The sequence below is a fragment of the Vulpes lagopus genome, chromosome 19 (genome assembly GCF_018345385.1).
Source record: "Vulpes lagopus strain Blue_001 chromosome 19, ASM1834538v1, whole genome shotgun sequence".
Classification (NCBI taxonomy): domain Eukaryota; kingdom Metazoa; phylum Chordata; class Mammalia; order Carnivora; family Canidae; genus Vulpes; species Vulpes lagopus.
This window is the reverse complement of record NC_054842.1, coordinates 11,761,335-11,768,130: the sequence shown is the minus strand read 5'-3', so window position 1 is coordinate 11,768,130 and position 6,796 is coordinate 11,761,335. Positions and strand designations below refer to the sequence as shown.

Sequence of the window (6,796 nt, the reverse complement as noted above, 5' to 3'; positions counted from 1 at the left end):
TTATAATAAATGAAGTTAAATATGGTTTCATATGTTTAAATGTCATTTGCATTTTCTTTTCTGTGAATTGTCAGCAGTGTCTTTTGTACAGTTTTCTATTAATTTTTTGGACTGTCTTCTTGATTTTAAGAATGTTTATATTAGGGAGATTGGCCCTTTGTACATATTATAAATTAGAAATATTTTTTCTCAATCTGTCATTTGTCTTTTGACTTTGCCTTTGGTGTTTGTTTTATTTTGTCCTGCAAAAACTTCATAAAACTTTTTTATTTAGTTAAACTTATCAATCTTTTAAAAAATTACATCTTAATTTTAAGTTATAGTCTGGTTTTTTAATTAATCCATATTTCTTTCTAGCATTTGGGATTTCATTTTTTATACTTAAGTATGATCTATTTGAAGCTTATACTTGCATATGTATGAAGTATAGGTCCAGTACAGTCTTTTCCCAAATGGCCAGCCAGTTATCTCAAAACCAATTACTAAGCATTTCACCTTCTCCAGTGATACGAAACACCACCTTTATCATGTACTGGGTTGACATATATATACTTGGGTCTACTCCAGGTCTTTTTATTTTGCTCCATTGGTCTGTCTATCAGGCACCAATACAGTATCAGTTTAAATATTGAGGATTTCTATGGCTGAGTGATAATCCATTATGTATTTATACATCACATTTTCTTTATCTATTCATCTAGCAATGGACATTTAGGTTACTTCTATACCTTGGTTATTGTAAATATTGTTGCAATAAACGTAGGGGTGCATATATCTTTTCGAATTAGAGTTTTCGTTTTCTTTGGGGGCAACATTGCTGGACCTAGAGGGTATTACGCTAAGTGAAATAAGTCAGAGAAAAACAAATATCATATGATTTCACTCATATGTGGAATATAGAAAACAAAACAAATGAATGAACAGGCAAACAAACAAATAAAAAAAAAAAAAAAAACAGAAACAGACTCAACTACAGAGAACAAACTTGTGGTTGCCAGAGGAGACGAAGGTGGGGGTGGGGTGGGCGAAATTGGTAAAAGGGATTAAGAGGTACAAACTTCCATTTATAAAATAAATATGTCCATGGGATGAAAAGCACAGCACAGGGGATATAGTCAATAATACTGTAATAATTTTGTACGGTTACAGATGGTGACTACACTTACCGTGGTGAACACTGAGTAATATATGGAATTGTTAAATCACTACGTCATACACTTGAAATTAGTATAACATTATATGTCAACCATACTTCAATAAAAAAATACTGTAGACTTCCAGTATGTTTAAATATATGGTAAGACTAGACTCCATTCCCCAGTACTTTTCTTTTTCTCAGGGTTTTCTTGACAAATTTTTCTCTTTACTTCTCCATAGGAACTTCATATTCATCTTTTCAAGTTCCAGAAGTGGAAAAAAAACTTGGTGTTTTTGTAGAGATCACATTAAATTCTTTAAATAGCTTGAGCAGGATTGACATCTTTATGATGTTGTTTTCCTCCTCAGGAATACATTCCATCTTTCACTGGTTAGGTCTACCTCTTTGACTTTCAGGGGTATTTTAAGTTTGGCACATAAAGGAGTGCACATTTCTTATTTAATTTATTCCTGGATATTTTATCTTTCTGATGCTAAAGAGTGGTGGCAATAATTACTTCTTTGCCTTGTTCCTATCTTTAGCAGGATGTCTTTAGTATTTCCCCATTATAAGAAACTGAACTTTGGGTTGAAACAAGTCTACTTCAGAAAGTGCCTTAACTTTTGAAGTAGTCTTTTTTTTTTTAACATTTTTTTATTTTTTATTTATTTATGATAGTCACACACTGAGAGAGAGAGAGAGAGAGAGAGAGAGGCAGAGACATAGGCAGAGGGAGAAGCAGGCTCCATGCACCAGAAGCCCGACGTGGAATTCGATCCCCGGTCTCCAGGATCGCGCCCTGGGCCAAAGGCAGGCGCCAAACCTGCGCCACCCAGGGGTCCCATCTTTTGAAGTAGTCTTAGACAGATGAAGAATTTTGTTCCAGAATTGTGTAAACGAAAGGCATGTTTAGAGAATTTTAAGTAATTTAAAGGATTGTAAGCAGCAGGAGTGTAGCTTGCCTGTTATAGGTGAGGCAGGAAATGTGGATGGGGACCATTCAAGACCTCACAGGCTGTGCTAAGGTGCTTGGACTTTCTTTCATAGGTGTAAAAAAAAACTACTGAGAAGTTTTAAGCAGGAGAACAGAATAATCATACTTTAATGAGATTCTTCTAGGGGCAATGGCTGATGATTTCCATTAACAAAGCATTTCAAACACAACTGCAAATCAGACCATCCCCCTCCCCCCCCCCCCCCCCAGTGAATAAGCCAGGAGGAAAAGTTGGGTCCAGAAAAACAAACTGTAGCCATGTCACTATTTTTTTAATGACTTAAATATAATGGAGTTGGTAGATCTACTCAGGAATAAACATGAAAGACTTTTTCTGTTTTTCTATTTTCCAAATCTGAAAGTCCTGCTTGGGAGATTCAGCTACAGGTGACTATGCACTCTTCATCTGACCTAAGTATGAATCAGGATAGGCAGGTCTGGCCAGGAAGTACTGGATCTTAAAGAGACACCCAGCAATATGGTGGGACCTGAGTGACCCTTACAGCAAGCCCCAGAATCATTTCCATTCACTGAGGACATGACTCTTTTCTCTCTTTTTCTGTTTTCCTGAGTGGAGTGCTGGAAATAGTCAAGCACAAAGCACAGCATGGTGGACAAAGAATATGATGTTTGTGTTCATGAAAAATTCAACCCTAATTATACCTCTGGGAGCCAGTGGGAGTTATGAAATAGTGTGCTCAGGGTGTTCATCTTGTTAATAGATGCCAGCCATGGGGTACTTATTTTCCACACCATTTATAAAGACTTTGATGGACAGAATAAAGCGACTTGCGTCAGTCCACAAAATTATAAGATATAAAGGATATTACGGTAATTCTTTGGGATGATTTTCATTTAGTATCTGGTCTGTGAGAATGCCTTTCCTCTTGTTAGTGCAATATTTCAGCGAATGCAATAGTCAGCTTAGCAGGAACTCTCAAAAGTTTATGCACTAACATCAGCTCAGACACCGGGGATACATTTTGTTGCCATTTAAAAGTGACTATTTTTATTTTTATTTATTTATATATTTTTCTGTGTTCAAGATCCTTTTGGGAGAAGGGAGAGGGGAACGTGCACTGGCCATGTGTTACAACTGAGATAAAATCTAACAGCTGTTTTTAAAGGCTCAACCCCAATCCCAAGTGCTGGAAAACCACAGGCTGAGGGAGATGTGTGAGCTTCCACCTCAGTGTTTTACTGAGACCAGTGTTGGCACAGGTGAGGCACGGAATCCAGCTCAGTTCCCTAGAAGCCTTCCACAAGGTGTCCCTTGTAGACACCATGGCTGTAGACAATCTGGGTCCTCTTGTCCCGATGGCAACCCTTAGGGCTATTCTGGACAGCCAGAGAGCCCCAGACCGACTTGCCAGGGGCAGCGTCCAGCATGGGCTGCTTGCGGGCGATGCTGACTTTGAGCTGGAGACTCCACCTGGGTCCCCTTGAGCTCAGCAACGGCCTGATCTGCTGTCTCCATCTTTTCACAGGGGACGAAGGCACAGTTTCTGGGTGGCTCCATGGAGAGGGCAATGATGGTTCCAAAGGGAGAGAGGGCCCCACGAAGGAGGGTGGGCGTCATGTCCTCTCCACACGCCTAGAGAGTATTCCCCTTCCGAGGGGCCCTGCGTTCAGGGAACGAATCCCACCTGCGGAAAGGGCCGTCTCGTTGTCCCCATCGCGGTCCCTGCCCCGGTCCGCTCACGACTGTGGTCCCCGCTGGCCCCAGGTCCCAAAGCCGATCACTGGAAGGCACAAAACCCTCATACAGAGATTTCCTTTGGGGGCGTCTGGGCGACTCCTGCAGATCGCGAGGGCTGGAAAGTGGGGACTGGCCCCTTCTCAGGGTCCTTTAACTTCCCCTCTAGGGTTGAGAACGCTTGACCCCCGAGTTCTTGGTCTCAGCCTTGGTGGCACTGAAGGCTGCTGACTTCAGCTGCTTTACCTGCTCTGTAGGGTGGCCAGGTCCACCACAGGCTGTTCCCACCTGAGCGTTTCCCACCGCCTTGGCTGGCTGTGCTGCTACTACTTTGCTTCTTCAGAGCCAGCAATGCCTTTTTCTTTTTCTTGAGTTTGTTGAATTTCTTCTGCAGAGCCTCCTCCTCCTGGCTCATTGGGGGGGGGGGGGGGTATCACCAACATGGTGGCTCCTGAGGGGGTGGTGACCGGGTCCCAAGGTCTCAGGGGCACCCGCCCTGGCCTAAAAGTAATCATTTTTAATATGTTTGTTAAGGAAATGGTTTTTAAATTTTATTTTGAACTCTTAGTTTAAGAGTGATAGCTCCTCGATTTCAATTACATGGACTGACTGACATACAGAAAGTCATGGTGCGACCAACATGACAGTCAGCATTCTGGAAACAAGTGAATAGTCAGGTCAGGTGAACACAAAAAAATGTGAAAAGAGAAAGCTCGCTAGTCCATTTGTTAGGACAAAGAGTATATAAACAAGTTTCTTTGGTCTGAGACCAAAATCAGAAAGTCAACTTTAGAAACTTTCACCAATGTTTATGCAGGTTGAACTATATGAAACTCTTGATAGTCTACTAGTTTTGACCTACAAAATCGTATTTTATATGATTCAACCTGATGCTTTAGGGACAATATCATGTCCACACCCTAGAACTGGGCATAACCTGCAATTGCTTTAACTCTAAAGCCTTAAACTGCTTGACTATATCCTCCTGTCCTTCTAAACCTCTCATGCCCTATATCTATAATGAATCCTTGTCTGTAGCCTAGACCAGTTTGCAGATCTGCAGGCCCATAGAGCCAAAAGTCCCCTGGGCAACTTGGCAAGAAGCTTGCAACAATACCTCAGTGTTAGTTTTTGGGTTTTGGGTTTTTGTCTTTTGTGGTTTTTTGTTTAGTTTTGTTTTTATGGGTGTTTTTTCTTAACCTCACTGAACCTAGTGACTCACAGCTATTGAAGAGAATGAAGGAGACTGTGGAACTTCTGAGGCTGAGTCATGGGAAGCATTGTGGCCTCCATCTTGGTTGAAAGACAAGAAACTCCCAACAAGAGAAGGCAGAGAGGACTGTGGCAATAAGTCTGTGACTTTGTGAATATCATAAACTCAGTGATGTCCTCTATTGTTTCACCCTTTCAGATGCTCAGGCTGTGACTTGTGGCCAGTAGAATTTGGCCTTGGTTTTTAGCAGAGTCGGCCCTGGGCTGCTTCTCTATCCACCCTTGCTCCCTTGGCAATGCCACTGGTTTTTGTCAGGGCTTTAGACCCTGTCCATGTGCTGATGACCCGAGAATTTCTGTCTCCTCCCCAGCCTTCTCCTCTGAGTTCCAGACCCTTGCCTCCAGCTTTCAACCAGATTTTTTGTCCACGCAATGACATCTGAAGCACACTTCCACTGAAGCCCATCATATCCCTCCATCTCACTGTAGGAAATGGCACCTTCAACCTTTATTCAGCTCAAAAGCTTTAGAGGCCTCTTGACTTTTCTTTTCCTCACATCACACTGAGTCAGTCGGTAAATCCTATGAGTTCTCCTGTCACTACATGAACCAGTCTGACCTGTCATCACCCTCATGGAACCTATGAGTTGCCTCGTGTGCCTTGTGTGATATTGGGGCCCTGCCCATACCTCTGTCCGGGGAGGAAAGGGACGAGGCTGCAGGGCAATGTCACAGTCATCACCTCCTCTATGCTTCTCATCCGGGGAGTTTGGGGTTAGGTTTCTTTATCTATAAACAGCCATGAATAAACACTGTTTGAGCTTGAGAGAATCCAAAAATTGTCCTCTACTCTCAGGAGACATGCTACTCAAATTAAAGTGGAGACAGGGACAGTGTTGTCAGATCTGTTTTGGAAAAGGAGGTGGTGTCTCCTATTCCAGCAGATGGGAGACCTCTGTGGCCTGAGGGGGAGGAAGCATTTCCAAGTTCTGTCCCTGGGCTCCCTACAAGTGCATCTCCACAGCTACCTTTCCAACATCCCTAGAAACAAGGATCAGGCAAACGTAAACATCTGCCAGAGGGCAACTGGGATTTTCCATGTGATATCACCACACCCTTGATGGAGAATACCCAGGAAGAGAGGGGGTAGGGAAAGGGCTAGTAGAAGAGGGGAGACAAAAGATCGAAGGGTCAGTAGAGAGAGCCACCAACTAGCTTGAGTGAATGGTCCAGGGTGCCAACTTTGGGGGGCACAGAGGAGAAATGAGAAGCTGGCTTGGATAACAGAGAAGCTGCAAAGTCACCCAGAGGGAGGGGGCAGACTAAGCTATGGCCTAACATGTCAGGAAGAAAGGCTGGGAAGGTGAAGGAAGGCTGGCAAGGGAAGACTAGACAAGGCAGGGCTGCAAAGTCCTGGGATCTTTCTACCTGTCCCTGCATTGACAGGGATGAGCAATGTGTGCCGGTCCCAATAAAGATGGCCACAAAGGATGTCCCTATATCTGAGCAGAGGGACAGGGATGTTTCCTGAGAAGAGGGAGAAGTTAGAACCTATAGGAGGGTCTGCAGGGATGGCCTTCAAGAATGGGGGGGAAGGAGAATTTTGCAGGTGGGGGGAGTGCCTGCAACTTTCCACCGTGTTCTTGCCTACATGCTCTCCTTTGTGATGCAGTCTGTGATTCTTGAGTATGAGAATGAAAACCTGCATGATAGGGGGCCCCTAATGTCCTTCTTGCCTTCTAACCTTACCCCTCTT

At 43.3% G+C, this 6,796-nt stretch overlaps 1 pseudogene; it reads right to left on the bottom strand.

The window, feature by feature from the left end:
- Positions 1 to 3,380: 3,380 nt before the first annotated feature.
- On the bottom strand, positions 3,381 to 4,246 carry LOC121479065 (annotated as a pseudogene).
- Between the last annotated feature and the right edge of the window lie 2,550 nt (positions 4,247 to 6,796).